The following is a 20,445-nucleotide window of genomic DNA, read 5'->3' on the forward strand; positions in this document are numbered from 1 at the left end:
GGCCTACCATGTAGACTTTTAGTAGCTAAGGTGGGCACAAATTATAGACATGAAGAAGTCACAGCCTTTAGTCCAATCTCTAGGGAATGACTGTGCCAATAGCTTGAGTTAGTTTGGGAGAAGATTCTTCTCCAGTAGAGCTTCACGATGGAAACAGAGCTCAGCACTTAGACAATCCCTTAATTACAGAATCCTGTGATCATAAGTAGACAGCCCAGCTAAGCTGTGTCTATAATCTTGACCCATCAGAACTGTAAGACAATAAATGTCTGTTACTTTAAGCTGCCAAATTTGTGGTACTGTGTTATGCTACAGTAGAAAACTAATACATCAGGTGCAGTGGGAAACTAACACATCTGGCCTCGGCATCTTCTTGTTGCTCGATTTTTCAGCATGGAGTGTTCAACCTTCCTTCAACATTAGTCGGCACTCAGAACAAACTACAAATAGAATCCACCAAGGTGCAGTTGTGGGCTGTATGCCAGTTTGGAAGACATCACTATCCTTCACATTCTTTTGGAGAACAATAGAAAGTCCACAAGTAAAGTTTGGGAAAACCATAGTGAATATCTTCAGCAGATCATAACAGTCCCATGGCTAGCACATAAACAATGAACTGGACTCCAGGTATCATTTTCTGCAATCCTTTTTTGTTTTTCCTTTTTTGTTTGGATGGCCCAGGAGACTGTGAAAAGAGCCAGCTTGGCGGAATATGTAAAGCATCAGATTTAAAGCCAGAAAGACATGTTTACACCCTATAGTGCTAACTTTGGTCGTGTTATTTTGTATTTGTGATTAAGTTATATTGTATGAAAAATCATGTAGCCAAGTTCAGGTTAATTTATATTGTGGTGAGTAATTAGAAACTGGTAAAACATTAGGGATGGATAGCATTTAGAACACCCTGAACTCTGATAGACACTTTCCATTGTCACCTGCTCATGGTCACACTGTAGTGTTAGAGGTAACTATTCACAGGAGTTGAACTTTTGTATCTTAGTCCCTATAATGCTTCTCTTGGCCAGATCAAATCTCATCCATCATGGAAGCTTTTGTGCAGACCTGGTTCAGTGTTTGCAGCAGAAGTTAAGCAATCTATATGACTTTGGGGAATAATACTGCACTTTGAATTCTAGGAATTGATTTTCATGAATCATTGTATTAATTACCTTTCGGTGCTATGATGAAATACCGTAACCACAAACAACTTAATGAAGAAAATTTATTTTGAATTGCAGTTCCAGAGATCAGAGTACATAATGGTAGGGATTGCATGGTAGCACTCAGTCAGAACATGAAGCTGGCTGATCATGTTTTGTTGGCACATCAGGAAACAGAAAGAGTGAACTAGAAGTGGAATAAAAGTTTAAGTTCTCAAAGTTCACCTGGCCTACTTTCTTCAGCCTAGCCTCCCAAAAGTTCCACATCTCCCCAAACAGCACCATCAGCTGGGGACCAAACGTTCAAATACATCAACCTATGAGGGACATTTCTCCTTTCAAACACACCATCATTACTAACGTTTTGGATAGAAGTAATATCAGAAAAAAGTACTGAGATGGGGAAATATTTGGGATATTTGAAGGCCAGGTTTTGAAAGTGGTAAGTACATGTTAGTATGGCAGCACATGAGACAACGGAGATGGAGAGGGGCCAAATGAAATTAATCTTGATGCCTAGGGTAAGTGTCTTAGTTCGATTTCTGTTGCTGAGATGAAATACCATAACCAAAAGCCAGTTGGGGAGAAAACGCTATAGTTGTACTTAAAACTCTCAGATCACACTCAGTCACTGAGAGAAGTCAGGACAGAAACTCAAGATAGAAATTTGAATGCAGAAACTGAAGCAGGAGCTACCGATGAATGCTGCTGACAGGTTTCCCCCAATGGCTTGCTCAGAATGCTTTCTGATACAACTCATGACCACCTGCCCATGGTTATTATTAAACCATAACCCTTCCTTCATTTTTTACCCTCTATATCTCATATTAATATCAATATCTCAATATAAAACATTCCAACTTGTAAAAGTCTTTAAAAATTCAAACCCTTTAAAAGTTCAGTCTCTTTAAAACATCCAAAGTCGCTTTCAAAGTTCAAAGCCTCTCTTAAATAACCAAAGTATTTTAAATGTGGGCTCCTATTAAAAAAAAGGTAATACATTTTTTTTTATTCCAAAATGGAAGAACCAAGGCACAGTTAAATTCAAATCAAAGCAAAACCAAAGTCCAGGAGTCTATGTGGCTCAGTGTCAGACATCTGGGATTCACTTACGATCCTCTGCAGCATACATACCTTCTAAACTCAGACTGGTTTCTCTTTAATGCCTCTGATGTCCTTGGTGGTCATCCCATGATACTGGCATCTGCAAAATGCTGCAGTCTCCACTTCACCCTACTGCATCTTCACTATTGGTCCTTTCTGGGCTTTCTTCATAGATTCTGATTCTTCCACATGGTGCCAAGCCTTAACTTCTCTTTATAATGCCAATAATCCTGGGGCCTCCAATTCAACTGAGGCTGCAGCTTCATGAATGACCTCTTCTTGCCCCTCACGGTGCTCTTCATGAACCCCTCATGTCTTCAAAACTAGTACAGGAGACTTACACAGTACCAAACTTGGCTGCCAGCACAAGGTACTGCCTTGGCCTCTCTGAACCACAGCTGCCATGTTTCTGGCCTGAGGAACACTTCCAGAAAATTTCCCCCAATGATGCTGCTCTTTGTTTTTTAATCTTAGCTGATTCTGCAGCCCCAGCTGACCGATATTAATTCTCATAGCAAAACAAAGGTTTCACTTTAGTGGTTTTAATTCAAAATATCACATAAATGTCACTGGTAGAGTCTTTGCTCCCTTCTTAAACTTCACAAGCCTGGCCTCCATCAACAGAGCTGCTCTAAGCATTATCTTATACGTTCCCACAATAGCTCACTAAGCTATGAACACTCAATAGTTTTTCTAGCCCAAAGTTCCAGAGTGCTTCTATAATCCTCTGAAAACATGATCAAGTCTGCCACAGCGATACCCCATGAGCCTGGTACCAATTATTTTTTGGAGGGGGAGGGAGGAATGGTTCTACTCACTATCATACTTAGTGACACACTAGGAAACGTTTCCTTTCTGTGGCTGCAACCTTATGCTCTGCAGGCTTAGAAGTTTTGGTTCCAGAGAGAGGAATGCTTCTGCCAGGAAGCACAACAAGCATCCCATTGAAGTGGAGGTTAAGACTCTCAGACTCACCTGCTCTGGGCTTTTTGTTTGGTAACCTAGAGCTTCTAGGTTGATAAAAAAAATCCCCTGTGTAACTCCATTAAACTACACACACACACACACACACACACACACACACACACACACACACCATCTATTAGTTCACTTAATTCTCTGTTAAGTTTCTGTCTGGCAGATCTGTCTGTTGCTAAGAGTGGGTGTTGAAGTCTCCCACTATTAGTGTGCAGGGTTTGGTGTGTGATTTAAGCTTTAGTACTGTTTCTTTTACAAATGTGGGTGCCCTTTTATTTGGGGCATAAATGTTCAGAATTGAGACTTCATCTTGATGGATTTTTCCTGTGGTGAATATGAAATATCCTTCTCTATCTCTTTGGATTAATTTTAGTTTGAAGTCTATTTTGTTAGCTATTAGGATAGCTACACCAGCTTGTTTCTTAGGTCCATTTGATTGGAAAAATCTTTCCCCAACCCTTTACTCTGAGGTAATGTCTGTCTTTGAAGTTGAGGTGTGTTTCTTGTAAGCAGCAGAAAGATGAATCCTGTTTTCATACCCATTTTGTTAGCCTGTGTTTTTTTATAGGTGACTTGAGTTTATTTATATTAAGAGATATTAATGGCCAGTGATTGTTAATCCCTGTTAATTTTTGGTTTTTGTGGTAGTAAGTGTGTGTAATTCCCTTTGCTGGTGTGAGATTATCTATTGCCTGTGTTTTTATGGGTGTAGCTAACTTCCTTGAGTTGGAGTTTTCCTTCTAGTACTTTCTGTAGGGCTGGACTTGTGGTTAGGTATTATTTAAATCTGGTTTTGTTGTGAAATATCTTGTTTTCTCTGTCAAGGGTGATTTGAAAGTTTTGCTGGATATAGTAGTGTGGGGTGGCATTCGTGGTCTCTTGGTGTCTGCATAACATCTGTCTAGGACCTTCTGGCCTTTAGAGTCTCCCTTGAGAAGTCAATGTTATTCTGATAGGTCTGCCTTTATATGTTACTTAGCCTTTTTCTTTTGCAGCTCTTAATATTATTTCTTTATTCTGTATGTTTAGTTGTTTTGATTATTATGTGGTGAAGGGCCTATTTTTTGTTTGGTAACCTAGAGCCAATAGCTTTCTGGGACTCTTTCTCATAACCCGCCCCCTGAAAACTATATATAAGATGCTGTACCTCTTAATAAATTTGCTTGGCATAAACCATCAGCTTATGCAAGATCTTGTACCTTCATAGGCGTTTCCTTCTTTAGGTTGGGAAAGTTTTCTTCTATGATTTTGTTGAATATATTTTCTGTGCCTTTGAGCTGGAATTCTTCTTCTATCCTTATTATTCTTAGGTTTGGTCTTTTCATGGTGTCCCAGATTTCCTGGATGTTTAGTTTTAAGAATTTGTTGGATCTGACATTTTCTTTGACTTCTGAATCTATTTCCTCCATTATATCTTCAATACCTCAGATTTTCTCTTCCATCTCTTGCATTCTGTTGGTAATGCTTACATCTGTAGTTCCTGTTCATTTACCCAGATTTTCCATTTCCAGAATTCCCTTGGTTTGTATTTTCTTTATTGCCTCTATTTCAATTTTCAAGTCTTGAACTGTTTCCTTCACCTGTTTGATTTTTTTTCTTGGCTTTATTTAAAGAATTTATTGATTTCTTCCAATTTTTTGTTTGTCTTTTCCTTGATTTCTTTAAGAGAATTTTCATTTCCTCCTTAAGGGCCTCTAACATCTTCATAAAGTTATTTTAAGGTCATTTTTCTTCTGGATCATCTGTGTGGGGATGTTCAGGTCTTGCTGTGGTAGAACTACTAGGTTCTGGGGGTGCCATATTGCTCTTTATGTTGTTGAATATATTCTTATACTGGGTTCAAGAAAATTATAGGTACAGGTGTTGATTCTTCCTCCAATCTGTGCAGGTGGGGCTGTGCCTCCAGGGGCCTCTGATGCTAGTAAGGATGGTGGTGGAGTGGCCTGGCCATAGGTAACTTGCTTTCTAATTGATTGCTGGGACTGCAATGGATGGGGCAAGGGGTGCAGGAAGTGCCCTGGGACCTAGTGCCTAGAGAGCTGTGCTGACCACCCCACTCAACTCTCCTGTTCAATTTTTTAAAAGTCTCATAGTTGATTACATTGTCTATAGCTATGGCCAACAGTGAAAGATTCAGCTGAACTTTCCCTTCTGGGGATAATATAACAGGACATGAGGAGATTCTAAGGAGTTACCTTTGTCTTAACCAGGTGGGTGCCTCCAGGACAAGTCAAATATCACCTTATGTCATCTCTTCAGGGACACAGAGTATTTTAGAAGCATGGCATATGCCACCCAATGAGAAATTCCATTTTGAAACCAGTGCACTAGGTTTTCATTGCATACTGCGAAGTGATTTTCCAAAGGGGAAACCTGTGATTGGTTGGCTTAAGTGATGAGTGGACTGTTTTCGTCTGAAAAATTGTACCTCTTACCTCTCCTGGACCCCAAAGCCATAGGCTTATTGGTCAGTCAGACATGAGGGGCACAACTCTAGTGACCCCCCAATGACAAATAGAAATGGTGGATGACATCCCAGCATAGTTAAAGAAAACATTGTGAAGCACCATGTGACAAACATCCATAAGATCAGTTACAGCAGTCGGATAATGTTAAATACTGTGTAATACGTTAACAGTCATGTATTTTTTAAATGATTGACATATATTTTGGCAAGTTTTTTGTAATTGTTGATGTTAGACCTTAGAAACTTGAACATGATATATATTGTGTTTCAGTCTCATCCTCTATGTTTTAAATAACTCACTTAGACTTTCATAACTTGTAAAAGCTTTCTGCTTTTGCCTTTCCCCCAGTCTATTTTTTCCCAGTCCAGATTTGTAGGAGTGTTACGTTACTGTCGAATCAAATTTATGCTGTGGGTCTAGGCAATCTCTAATCAAATTTCACAATGCAGCCCCATCAGTAGGACACCCACTTTAAACGTTCACCTACACAACCCTTTGTCTTTGCAAGAACTAGAATGCAGAAATGAACAAAGTGTCTGTAGGAAAAGAAAATGCTCCTTAGAATACATCTATCCCATGTTTTACACCCAGCAATTCCACCTCTCCCTTCCTTCAGGCAGACCCTCTGGCCTGACTTCTTCTATTTATTTAAACATTCCAACTGTATCCTCTCTTTCTTCCATACTCAAGCATTCCTGTTTGGATACCAATTGACCCGGCTATACCTCAGTGATTGGGTCCTGAAGGGGAGGACCAGAGAAGAGAAAACAAAGAATGTGGGAAAGTTGGGACCAGGAGATCTTGCATAAGCTGATGGTTTATGCCAAGCAAGTTTATTAAGAGGTACAGCATCTTATATATAGTTTTCAGGGGGCGGGGTATGAGAAAGAGTCCCAGAAAGCTATCATACAATAGAACAAAGTCATCAGGAAACTAATCGAATAATGTTACACAAAGGGAAAACAGGACATCTCAAATGTATCACAGACTGAGCACACAGTAGCTGTGGGACTATAACAATAGCCTCTAGCATGGAAGAGTTAGGGTCTCAGGATCCAAAACCTTGATACTGAAAACTACAACCCTTCAAGTCGGAGAAAAGTTGGGTTCCCAGGATCTCAGCTTCCTAAATCTCTGGCTATAGTCCATTACTGGCCTTGCCAACCATGTTCCTGGTTTTAAACAAGGAACTACATTCTTTCTCCAGATATTAGAGCCATTAGGGAAAAGCTCCCAAAGGCTTTATTATTGGTCCAGGTCATTGTTGTATTTACCATGCATGTACCTGGTTTTAGACAAAGAATTACATTCTGTCTCCATACATAGGGACTCAGGGAAAGCAAAGAGTCTGTGGAATAAGTGACTATCTTAGTGACTTTTGATTGCTGTGAAGAAACACCAAGTCCAAGGCAACTTATAGAAGAAACAGTCCATTGGAGCTTGCTGACAGTTTCAGAGGGTTAGAGTCCATGGCCATCATGGCAGGGGTCAGGCAGGCAGGTTTAGAGCTGCAGCAGTAGCTGAAGCTTACATCCTTATATCAAGTATGAGGCAGAGAGAGCTAATCAGGCATGGGCTTTTGAAGCCTAAAAGCCCATCCCCATTGACATGCTTTCTCCACTGAGGCCACACCTCCTAATCTTTCCCAAATAGTTTCACCAAAATAGGGACCAAATATTTAAACATATGAGCCTATGGGGGGCATTCTCATCAAACCACCTCATTCCACACAGTGGCCTCCATAGGGTTGTGGTCATATCAAATGTGTTTATTCCAACTTCAAAAATGTGTATCAAAGTACATTTAGTCCAGCTTCAATAGTCCTCATAGCCTTTCACAGTCTCAACACAGTTAAAAAGTCCAAACTCTATTTGGAGATTCAAGAAAATATCTTAATTAAAATCTGCTGTAAAATCAAAACCAGAAAGCAAATTCCATACTTTCAACATACAGTGACACAGAATACACATACTATTTCAAAATGGAGAGTAAGGCTGTAGTAAGAAAATACTGGACCAAAGCAAGAACAAAATCTAGCTGGGTAAACTCCAAATTCTGTAGTTCTATGCCTGGAGTCAAAGGGCTTAGATACCTCTCTTCTTCTAACTTTGTTGCCTGAAACACAAAACACACTTCTCTCTCTTAGTCTGGTTCCATTCCCTATACACAGCTCTCCTTAGCAGATACACTACAGCTCTGACATCTCCAACATTTTGGGATTTCCAACATAATTCAGACTTTGCTTTCACAGCTTCATGCATGGCATCTCAGGGCCTCAATGCAGGGACTCCCCTGCCAAATGCCTTGTACCAGTAGCTTTTCTTCACCCTAGAGGGAGATTCCACAACCTTTTACTCCTGTATCTTTCATTAATTTAAGTTCCAGGTCATTGTGAGGCCTGTGATAAGGCACTGACTATGACCCCTACAAGAATAATAAACGTTTTTAACACTGAGCCATCTCTCCAGGTTCTCCATTGATCTTTAAAAAAATATTTGACCACTTTTCACATTTGGAATAATTCTGTTTGGTCATCATTTATTATACATTTTATATTTGTTATATTTGGCTCTCTAAAATATGGCTTAGCTGGCCATGGCTGAGCCAGGAGTACTATAAATTTGATGTCTCCCTGTCCTACAGGGCATTCAAAGCCAATCTACACTACAAAACTAGCACGTATCTTGAAAAACAAAAAACAAAATTTGCTTACGATTTTTATCCATGTTCATGAGGAATATTGGTCTTCAGTTTCCTTTTCTTCTAGTAATATCAGGAAAAATATGGCTTTATAAAGAATTTGAAATTACATTTTAAAAATATTTAACTGAAAGTCTTTTTATACAGATGGATTTACTTCTTTATCTGGTAGAATCCATTTGAAAATCCCTCAGTTATTAGAATTTTCTGTCAAAAAATTTTAAACTAAAAGTTCAATTTTATGATAAATATAGCACCACACATATAGCCTATGTTTTCCCTGATGAACTTTGATTAATTGTGTTTTTCAAGGAAATTGCTTTTTTTCATATAAGTTGGTGAATTTATTAAAGATGATTTGTGTATATTGTGAATATCTGTGAAATCTCCAAGTGGTATCACTTCTCATATACCTGCTCTTGGTAATTTGCTTTTTCTTCCTTTTCCCTCTGATGAGACTAGCTAGATGTTTATAGTTAGACTCTACAATGTAAAATGACTGCTCTTCTCTACTGTGTTTCTGCTTTTTGACTTCTGCATTCATAGTGGTTATTTCCTTTTTCTACTTTGAGTTATGCTTGCTCATTTTCTAGTTTATTCTTTTAAATTATAATTGAAATATAATTACATCACTTTCTTCTCTCTTGCCTCCCTCTAACTACCACCCATGTCCCCTCACTCCAACCCTTTGTATGCTTTTCATTCCCTCTTAAATTGATGGCATCCTTTTCTTTGATTATTGTTGTTATTCATATATATATATATATATATATGTATATATATATATATCCCATACATATATGCACAAATATATAAATACAACCTACTGAGTCCATTTAGTATTGTTTGCATGTATATGAAGCAGAGTTCATTAAGACTTTTCTTCTTTTTTAATATGTGCATTTAGTTCAGTTCCTTCTTAAATATTCTCTTAGCGTTGACCTTTAACATGCTAATTAAAATATTGTACTTTATTTTCATTTTGTCCCAAATACTTTTTGGGTCTTGTTTTGACTCAAAGATCATGCAGAATTGAATTGTTTCATTTTTAATATTTAAAGAAAAATTGAAGAGTTTCTTGTATTGAAAATTTGATGGCTAGCCATTTGGTACTGGATAAGCATTTGGCATGCTCTTCCCTGGCGAGGACTGTCTTTGCTGCTTCTAGCACTCCTTGGTTGCCTGTAGTTCTTTGTGTAGGGCTGAGGCTTCCTGGGCTTTCCCTGACCACATTAGCAATGTCTGTTATTGTCCTTGTTCAGCTCATGTTTAGTCAGTCACATTGTTGAGACTTTATAGCTATAGCTTCAGATATTTCTAGGAGACACAATCTTAGCAAACTCTGTCATCCTCTGGATCTCACAATCTTTTCACCTCCTCTTGCAATGCTTGAGCCTTGTATTGTAGATGTACCCAAATGATCATCCCTGAAAACATACATACAAATAATATTGTCTAGACTGAGAAGTTTGTATTTATATATTTAGGAATATGTAGGTATCAATGATTAATAAAAAAGAGGCCATAAATTTGAAAGAATTTCTGTATCACTGACAACCCTTCTGACTTTCTCTTTGTAATCATCATGGTAGCTGGGACTCTGTCATATGTCCTGAAAATCACAGGGCCTTCAAGGCCCTCTTATATACAACTGGGCTCAGGTCATCATCACTTTCATTTTGACCAAACTAAATGTACCCCTGAATTTCTCTGCAAATTTCCTTATGGCAAGGTTGTATTTGAGTGTGATAATCGATTCAGTGTGTATGAGAGAAATATCATTGCTGTGGGATGTTCTGTATGGCAAATGTGTTGCTCTGATTGGTCAATAAATAAAACATTGATTGGCCAGTGGCTAGGCAGGAAGTATAGGTGGGACTAACAGAGAGGAGAAAAAGAAAGACCAGGAAGGCAGAAGGAGTCACTGCCAGCCACCGCTAGGACAAGCAGCATGTGAAGATGCCGGTAAGCCATGAGCCACGTGGCAAGGTATAGATTTATGGAAATGGATTAATGTAAGCTATAAGAACAGTTAGCAAGAAGCCTGCCACGGCCATACAGTTTGTAATCAATATAAGTCTCTGTGTTTACTTGGTTGGGTCTGAGCGGCTGTGGGACTGGTGGGTGACAAAGATTTATCCTGACTGTGGGCAAGGCAGGAAAACTCTAGCTACATATCATTGCCTAATATATGAGCAAAGAGAAACTGCAGGGTAGTATTCCTGAGGGAGCAGTTCAGTTGGTGCACTCCTCCAGCCAGAACCTGTGTGTTCCTCACCTTAGGAATTATGCAAACAAACCATCACTGAAGCTGTAGAAGAGGAAGAGAATCCTGGGACATCTGGATGCTCACTTGAGAGTAAGGACTTTTTTGGAGTGAATGAGTGACACTGGCTGATATCAATTTTATATCCCATGTTGTGGCTCTGTAAACAAGTCTTGGAGTCTTTTTTTTTTTTAAATCAGAATTTCTTCTAATACCAACTTCTGGTTCCTCATCTGCACTAACCAGGCCGAGTTCAGAGGTGGAACTGTGAAGGTTTCCAGAGAGCCAGTTTAGAAGTAATAACCCCACAAAAAGAAAAAGTTTCCTGTAAAGAGAAACAGAAGATGCAGCCTGAGCAGAAAGAGGATAAAAGGCTGCTGCCCCAGCTACGGAGGAGGAGATGAATGGATATTAGCAGGGACTGGATACTGAGTTCAAGGTCAAGGACTTCTTGGTTCACCTTCCCAAGAGTACATTAACGTTGGATGAGATTTCCCCTCCCTCCTCTCCTCCTAGTCCTCTCGGCCTCTCCTTCTCCCACTCCCATTCACTGCTCCATTTTTATTCAGAAAAGGGCAGGCCGCCCATGGATATTGACAAAACATTGTATAGCAAGTTGTAGTAAGAAGACTAAGTACCTCTCCTTGTATTAAGGCTGGGCAAGGCAACCCAGTATGAAGAATAGGATCCCAAAAGCCAGCAAAAAAGAAAGCCCTTGCTCCCATTGTTAAAAGTTCCATGAGAAGATCAAGTTACAGTGCTGTGGGATAATGCTCTTGAACACAGGGTTAATAAAACGCCGATTGGCCAATAGCCAGGCAGAAAGCATAGGTCAGGTGAGCAGCCTATGAGAATGCTGGGAAGAGGAAAGGAGTCAGGAGTCCCCTGCCAGACACAGAGGAAGCACGAGGACAAGGCAGAACTGAGAAAAGGTACTAAGCCACATGCTAAACATAGATAAGTTAAGTATAAGAGCTAGTAATAAGCCTGAGCTAATGGCCAAGCAGTTATAAATAATATTTAGCCTCTGTGGATTTATTTGGGTCTGAGCAGCTGCAGGAATGGGCAGGACACAGGAAAACTTACAACTACATCTGCAGACACAGCTTCTTTCCAGTGGTAACAGAGCATAATGCATGATTTCAATTCTTTTAAACTTATGGAAATTTGTATTATGACCCTGAATACTGTCAATCTTTGTGTTCTTGAAAAGAATGTGTTCTTTTGTTGCATGAAAGTTGCAAGTGTCACAGCTCTTTAGAGAACTGTCAGAAGTCAGGCAATACCTACCATTGTTAAAGGAAGGTACCCTGAATACTTACAGCTGTGAGAATGGTATCCTGACTTGTTGGGAAGTTGGACTATACCTGAAGCTGGGTTTTGGTGTGGGACAGCCTTCCCACAGGATGTGGCAATCCTGCCCCCTCTCTAAAAGAGAGCCGTGACAGCTGAGCTCTGCTTAACTCTAAGAGAGTATTACAGCAGCGATGTCTCTTTTATCTCAGCTCTTGCTCAAATTGTTACTTCTTTTGCTTCCCTCTGCTAAGGGGGAAACACCTACAAAAATGTAGCAATCTGTTCCAACTCTGGTGAAAAGTTACTTCTGCTCTGCTCCCCTAGGGAATTTTCCCAGCATAGGTGTCCTTTCCTCTGATCCATTTCACTAGGGAGTTTCCCAGAAGAGACTCTGCTCCCCTCCATCAAAAGAAGGTCTTCACCCAAAACTTTCCAGAGATTTATTTGGGAGGGAGGAATCCAGGAGAGTGGCTGACTCTGCCAGAGTGAAGACCGGAAGCTGCCAACTGAACAGGCACAGCGACTATATAGAACTTCTTGGGGGAGGAGTTTTTCTGGAGAGATTTTCAGGGAGATAATTGGTCAGATTTCAATCTCCTTGAGTTTGGACAAGCTCAGATTGGCTAGATTTCATGCTCAGGGATTGATTAGTTTCGTGCTCGGGGATTGGTTGGTTTTCCTGCTCCAGGATTGGTTGGTTTCATGCTCAGTCCGTCAGGGGCAGATTTGGCTGTGGTTTCAGGGCCACAGTGTGTCTCTTTCACTGGCCCATTTTAGCCTTTTGGCTCTAGTTTCAGGGCCAGAGTGTATTTCTTTCACTGGCTCTGGTTCCAGGGCCAAAGGGTGTTTCTTTGGCTTTGATTTCAGGGTCAGTGTGTGTTTCTTTGGTTCTGGTTTCAGGGCCAAAGTGTGTTTCTTTCACTGGCTCTGGTTTCAGGGTCAAGGTGGGTTTCTTTCATTGGCTCTGGTTTCAGGGTCAGGGTGGGTTTCTTTCATTGGCTCTGGTTTCAGGGTCAGGGTGGGTTTCTTTCATTGGCTCTGGTTTCAGGGTCAGAGTGGGTTTTTATGGCTGGCTCTTTCACCCTACAAAAGTGGTCTATAATTCTACACATCTCTGTCCTCATTCAGTTTCTACTTGTTTTCTGTTGCTGGGGTAAATATTGTGATCTCTACAGCTGTGGCTTCATTTTTTTTTCTTAAAGATATATCAGCTTTGCTACACACATCTCTAATTTCTGTTATTGTTTAATAAACACAGCATTGTTACATCTTTTTGCTGAATGGTTTGGAGTTTCTTCATGAAATCACCTTTCTTGGTAGCAATGTTATTTGCTCTAAAATTTACTTTGAAACCAATATAGAAAAATTTCCAATTTTTGATTAGTAGGATATAATATTATTTTCTACCTAAAGTATGTGTTTTTAATGTTTGTAACATAATTAGGACTCTTGCTTTGGGGTATTTGGACCATTTATAATTAATGTGGTTATTTGTAAGGTTTGGGTTACAGTCATCACCATGATATGTGTTTTCTGTTTGTTCCATGGCTTCTTCATTACATTTTTTATTTATTTATTTATTTATTTATTTATTTATTTATTTACTTATTTGTAACTTTCTTCCTACATATTTAGTCACCATTTTTACTACTTATGTAAATTGAAGTTTGACTTTGCCAACAACTTTGGTTGGCTGGTGATTATTACAGCATCCATTTATTTTTGCCTTTGTTTTCAAGGCTAGAATAGGTAACCTTTATTTCAGTCCTTAAAGAAGTGATTCTTTTAGTCTGTCATTCTTTGTTTCTTGTATGCTACCTGTCTGTTCTTTTCTTTATCTCTCTTGTCGCTTTAAAGACTTTTCTCTTTGAAGTTTCTGTTAACCAACTTAAGTCTGGTATATCTTAGTATGGTCTTATTCATTTTGTTGAACTCTGGATATGTACTGATTCCATGAGTTGTGGTATATACTTTACAACATTAACAAAAAATTAGCCAAATGGTTTTCTTTGTTCATATTTCTTTCCTCTTCACCTACAGAGTCAGTGTTTTTACCCTAGAAGAAGAGTTGGTTCTTTTTTGTATACTCCATGTCTCTACTTAATGTGTTGAAGACATTAATTACTATTATTTTAATGTCCTTGTCTTCTGTATCTAATACCCTCATGACTTCTGAATTGACCTCAATTGACTATCTCCTTATTAAAGAGGTTTCAAAATTGAACTAAAGACATTGTGGATTTTGTCTTTTAGACTGCAGATTACTTATTGTATTATTTTTTGGGGGGGGAACATAACTTACTAGAAAAATATTGAGTTTAGGAGATATGGCTTCTAAGACTCATTAAACAGCCATCCCATTAGTGAGATATACCTGTGAGAACAGCCATTATCCTTGCTAGATACTGTTACTTCTCATTTTATGTTGCTTTTTCTCGTTATTAGGTATCTCCTTGCCATGAATGTATTGATGGGCACTCCAATGAATACATGAAGGGTTCCTTTTGTGTGTCTCCAGAATTCTCTCTTTACACATCTTCTTTTCTCAGTACAGTTCATTAAACTCTAGCTGTCTCCCCAACTAAGGGACATCACTAGGTTCTGCTAGTATGTCCTTCCCCATGCCATGACTTGGAAATCATGTCATTTGCTTTAATTTCAGGAATTAATGTTCTTAATTCCTCTTATTTCATATGTCTCACTCTCTGTAAATTTTGTCTTTTAAAATTGTTTCCAATGGGAAAGAAAAGGAAATACAATTACTATTATTTCTCCTTGCCTAAAATCAAGTCATTTCCATGTCCTGTAAATTGTTTAAAAAATTTAAATTGTTTAAATTTTTCATACCCTTCTCAACTCAGTTATCCACTTTTCCTGTACTTTTGAATCCATCTTCCAGTTTAAAAAATTTTTTGGCTGCCCAATCTATTTAATGTCTTCAGGATATTTTAATATTTCAGTTTTACTAATCATGTAATTTTTATTTCTATTGCTCCTGTTATCTTTAAATTATTCAATTTAAAAAACAGTTATCTTATTAAAATTGAAAAATATTTTTGTGGTTTCTAGTTCATAGAAAATGAGTTCCTTTTTTTAAACTCTTTACAAAGGATATGTTCTAATTTTCTCCTTTGCATGAGTTTTTTCCCTAACATTAATGTTAGATTATATTTTTAAATTTTAAATGTGTTAGCTATCTGTTACTCAAGAGTTGCAATCTATGGAACCTACATTTTAAGTGAGATACTGAAGTAGAATTGTTATAAATTTTTCTTCTGCATAATCTTCCATGTGTTTCATGAGTCTTGGGTGAGACTTTGTTTTAATGCCCTGGCTAGTGTTTTTACTGGCTACAGGTTTTACAAATTCTGATCCTGAACCTTCTCATTGAAAAGGAAAACCTAATTTCCTTTTCTCATTATGTAGTATCTTTCTTACTCTGACAGCAAGTTTATCTAGTAGAGTGTTCATATTGTGATCTTTCTATTTTTAAAAGAATAAGATTTACTTGAACATTCTGCCTATTTTTATCCCAACATCAAGTTCCTTAAAATATATAACCATCCTTACCAATTTTCAATCATCACCGTTATACTGAAATAACTCTCCAAAGCAATGCTCAGAAGCCCCAGGAACAGTCTGGTATTATCTTTATCTTCTTTTAGCTCTAAGATTTAATGGTGTTGATGCTCTTCATCTTCTAATGCTCTTCTTGTTCTTGTGAAACCTAGGGTAGCAAGGAGAACTTGTCATTGAATAAAAGCACTACATCTATTCTCATGAGGAAAATTTTGTACACAGACATATGTATGAAATATGCACACTAATCACAAACAGCTTTCTCAGTGTTGGGAATTATTGTGTCTACTGTTCCCAATATTATCACTAGTGCCACAAGTACCTGACAATCCACTGAAATCCAGCTGATACCAAGAAATTACACTTTCAATATTTATTAGTATTCAATTAATTTAAATTGAGATCATATATGTGGATAAAGTCTACACAAACTTTTTTTTTCTGTGAAAGGGTTTGTATCACACATGAAATAGAAACAAAAGGAAACCAAACAAAGAATCAAAGAGCTGGTTCTTTGAGAAATGAAGATGATCTAGAGACCTTTGGCCTAACTAAAAAAAAAGAAAGAAATGGCACAAATTAATAGTCAGAAATGAAGAGTGAAACCTTACAACAAACACTAAAGAAATACAGAATAGTATAGAGGTCTATTTTTAGACCTATACTCCATTAAGTTGGAAAATCTAAAAGAAATGGATGACTTTCTAAAGTTATCCAAACTACAAAGTTAAACCAAGAAGAAGTCAGCAACCTAAATAGACTCACAACAAATTAAGGAAATTGAAAGAATAATAAAGACCCGCCCCCATTCAGCAAAAACAAAACAACCAGTGCCAGAATAGATTCACAACAGAATTATATCAATTATGCAAAATGTATCCACACTAATATTTCTTACATTATTCAGGAAAAAAAGCACTTCCAAACTCCTTCTACAAGGTAAATATTACTCTAATAACAAAACCCGGTAAAGACATAATGAAAAAAGAAAACTACAGGCCAAAACTCTGATGAAGATAGAAATAAAAACCCTCAATAAAATATTTGTAAACCAAATACAGTTATGTACCAGAAAAGTCATATGTGATGATCAAATTGGTTTTATTCCAGAGATGCATGGATAGTTCAACATTTAAAAGTCAATACATGTAATAAATAATGTAAGTTATCGTAAAGACAAAAATCACATGATCATCTAAACACATGTATAAAAAGTCTCTGACAAATAAACACAACTTCATGGTTAAAGTCCTAGAGAGAGTAGGATTGATGGGAACATACTCCAACATAATAAAGCCTATGCATGAAAAACTCACACCCAACATATCCCTAAATGTAAAGAACATTAAAGCAACCTCATTAAAATCAATAATGAAATAGGGTTGCCCACACTCCTTGCTACTTTTCAATATACTCAGTATCCTTTTCAATGTACTTTTCAAAGTACTCAAGGCACTAATTGGAACAATGAAGCAAGAGAGAAAAATTAAAGGCATACAAATAGGAAAAGAAGTCAAATTATCTATATTTGTAGATGATATAATAATTTATATAAGATATCCCTACAATTCCACTGTTGCTTGTCAGGTTGGCGGCTGGCAGTGACTCCTTCTGCCTTCCTGTTCTTTTATTTCTCCTCTTTGTTAGTCCCACCTATATTTCCTGCCTAGCCATGGGCCAATCAGTGTTTTATTTATTGACCAGTCAGAGCAACTTGACATACAGACCATCCCACAGCACAGCCAAGTGCAGACCATCTCAGAGACCTGCACTCAGGCCCATGGTCCTAATCATCCTCTATGCGGACCTGCTGGGAAAAGCCATGAGGAACCTGAGAACGGGCTCCCATAGGACATACAGAACATCCCACAGCATTCCACCATGAATTTTCTAGAAATAATGAATAGTTTCAGAAAAATGGCAGGATATAAAAATATTTTCTACTTAGAAAAATCAGTAGCTTTTCCATATACCAACAACATACATGATGAGAAAGTTCATGGAAACACTTCCATTCACAATGGCCTCAAAAAAATAAAATTATCAAGGAGTAAACACAATCAAGGAAGTAGAAGACTTGTAACAATGAAAATTTTAAATATCTTAAGAGATTGAGAAAGACACTTGAGTTGGTATGAATTGGCAGAATTAACGAGTTAGCAGAATTAATTCTATGAAGATTACTATTCTCTCAAAAGCAATGTACAGATTCAATGCAATCCCAATAAATAGATCCACAATATTCTTAACAGAAAGAGAAAAAATACCATACTAAAACTCATATGGAACCTAAAGAACCTAGATAGCCAAAGCAACCCTGATAAAAATGAACACACAGTGGATTTCATGATATATTACAGAGCTACATTAATAAAAAGAGACTAGTATTAGCACAAAAAAGATAGGTAGACAAATGAAATGAAACAGAAGACCCAAATGTGAGTATACATAATGACAGTCATCTGATAGTTGAACAAAGATGCCAAAAATATACACTGTAGTAAAGATAACATCTTAAAAAAGATCTGTGAATAGTGGATAACAACATGTAAAAGAAAGAAGTAAGAACTCTGTCTATCATCTGGGCAAAAATCAACTCCAAATGCATGAAATATTCTAATATGAAACCTGAAAATGCTTAAGGAAAGCATAGGCAGTATTCTACAAGACACAGATGAAAGAAAGACATTTCTGAATAGGATTTCTTTTGCCCAAGAACTAAGGTCAACAATCGACAGTGGAACCTTGTGAAACTAAAAAGTTCTGTACAGGTAAACAATTAAGTAACCTGGAACATCAAAGAGGTTTTTTGCCTGTTATAGTTTTGGCAGAGGATTGATATCTAGAATACACAAAAAAATGCAAAAGAAAACAGAGTCAAGAATATTAAGGGAGGCTGGAGACTCAGCAGTTAAGAGCACTGGCTGCTCTTCCAGAGGTCCTGAGTTCAATTCCAAGTATCTACATGTTAGCTTACAGCCATATATAACCATAGTCCCAGGAGATCTGATGCCATTTTTTGGTGTGCAGATGTAAATGTATACAAAACACCCATATAGGTAACATACACAAAGAAATAAATCTTTTTTTTAAAAAAAGAATATTAGCTGCCAAATTAAAATGGATTTGAAAATAAAATTCTTAAACTAGAATGTAAAAATGGCTAAGAACTATCTCAAAAGGAATTCATTATCCTTGGCAATCAGGAAAATGAAAAGTAAATTTGAGATGTGATTGTATCTCAGGTTTCTGCTTGTACACGTCAGAATGGCTAAGATAAAAAAAAAAGCAACAAAACAAACAAAAGACCAAAACAAAACAGACAACAAAAATTGCTGATGTGTATGTGGGGCAAAGAGGACTCTCATCATGGTTGGTTACTACCAAGATATGTGTGTCACTACTGTAACCTTAGCTTTATCTTGCCATGCTGGTTATTGTTGTGGTTTCCAGTCATCATAGCTGGGTAGGACTGTTAATTGCTTCCATCCTTTGAAAGCTTGCATGGTGCCTTCTTGTAGCATGAAAGCTAGTACTCAGGGAGGAGGGATTCAGGTCCATTACAGTCCAGGGGCCTCTGGGCCCTGTGTTTGAAGTACGTGGTATTTTCAGCAATAGGGACTTACCTTCCACCTCTGAGGGACAACCAGGGGCAGTCACAATCACCTATATGTTTTGGGAGTCTCTTGAAATACCCTGGCGAACAGCACAGAAGAGGGTTTTCTGTACCAGGTGTTAAATGGTCTTTGGCTCTTGGATGGAGCATTGATATCCCAGATGAGAAAATTTTATTTAAACTATGTATATAATTTATACACAGACTTATATGCATCAGAGTTTTGTCTTTGTTAATTTGTTTTAGGTAAATAGTAGTAAAACCCCTTATGACATTTTCAGACATTCTTACTGTTATTTTACCCTCCTTCTTCTGCATTTATCTCCTTCTACTCTCCATAATTAGTGGCCCAGTAAGATCACTTGTACCCTACTATTCTAATCTCTACTGCTCCCCTACCACCCTATATCAGCAATGGTCCCTTTTTACTTTTTACTTTTACTTTCCTGGTTTCTGCAGGTACTCCAAGAACTACACCAGAAGATTTGGAGCTAGGCGCCTCCAATGAGAGAGAATGTGAAACTTTTGTCTTTCTGGGACAATATGGTCTTGTCTCATTCCATCCATTTTCCTGCAAAGTTTATGTGGTGATTTGAATGAGAATGCCCCCTCCCCATTGGCTCATATATTTCCATGCTTAGTCCTCCACTGATAAATTGTTTAGGAGGAGTGGCCTTGTGGAGTAAGTATGTCCTTGCTGGAAGAGATATGTCACTGGGGGGTGGCCTTTGAAGTTTCACAAGCCCATACCAGGTTCAGGGATCATGATGTAAAACTCTCAGGTACTGTTCCAGTTCTGTGCCTGTCTGCTTCCCACCATAATAATAATGAACTGATCTTCTGCAGCTGTAGGCAAGCCTCAGTTAAATACTTTCTTTTGTAAAAATTGCCTTGGTCATTGTGTTTCTTCACAGCGGTAGAATAGTAACTAAGACAGTTCGTGATTTCACTTTTCTTTATAGTTGAATAGCATTCCATAGTGTATATGTGCCACATTTGCACTGTCCACTCATCAGTTGAAGGCATTTAAATTGTTTGCATTTCCTAGCTATTGTGAATAGAGCAGCAACGAACATAGCTGAGCAAGAATATGTGGAGTAGAATGTTGAGTCCTTTGAACATATGCTAATGAGTGGAATAGCTGGGTCATATGGTAAAATTATTTTTAGATTTTTGAGAATTCTTTAAACTGATTTCCAGAGTGGCTGAACCAGTTTGCACCATCAATAGTGAATGAGTTCCTTTTTCTCCACATCCCCTCCAGCATTTGTTGTCAGT

At 37.9% G+C, this 20,445-nt stretch overlaps 1 long non-coding RNA gene across 2 annotated transcripts in view; it reads left to right on the forward strand.

Annotated features, from left to right (window-relative positions):
• LOC143273405 (uncharacterized) overlaps positions 1-20,445 on the forward strand; it is a 100,644-nt gene that overhangs the window by 71,801 nt on the left and 8,398 nt on the right. Inside the window, exon 3 of one of the 2 annotated variants that reach the window (XR_013051498.1) lies at positions 10,694-10,769. The exons of the other annotated variant lie outside the window; for it this stretch is intronic. This is a non-coding gene — a long non-coding RNA (uncharacterized LOC143273405). The remainder of the gene's footprint in view (positions 1-10,693; positions 10,770-20,445) is intronic. 2 annotated transcript variants of the gene reach the window in all.

The sequence above is a fragment of the Peromyscus maniculatus genome, chromosome 5, assembly GCF_049852395.1.
Source record: "Peromyscus maniculatus bairdii isolate BWxNUB_F1_BW_parent chromosome 5, HU_Pman_BW_mat_3.1, whole genome shotgun sequence".
Classification (NCBI taxonomy): domain Eukaryota; kingdom Metazoa; phylum Chordata; class Mammalia; order Rodentia; family Cricetidae; genus Peromyscus; species Peromyscus maniculatus.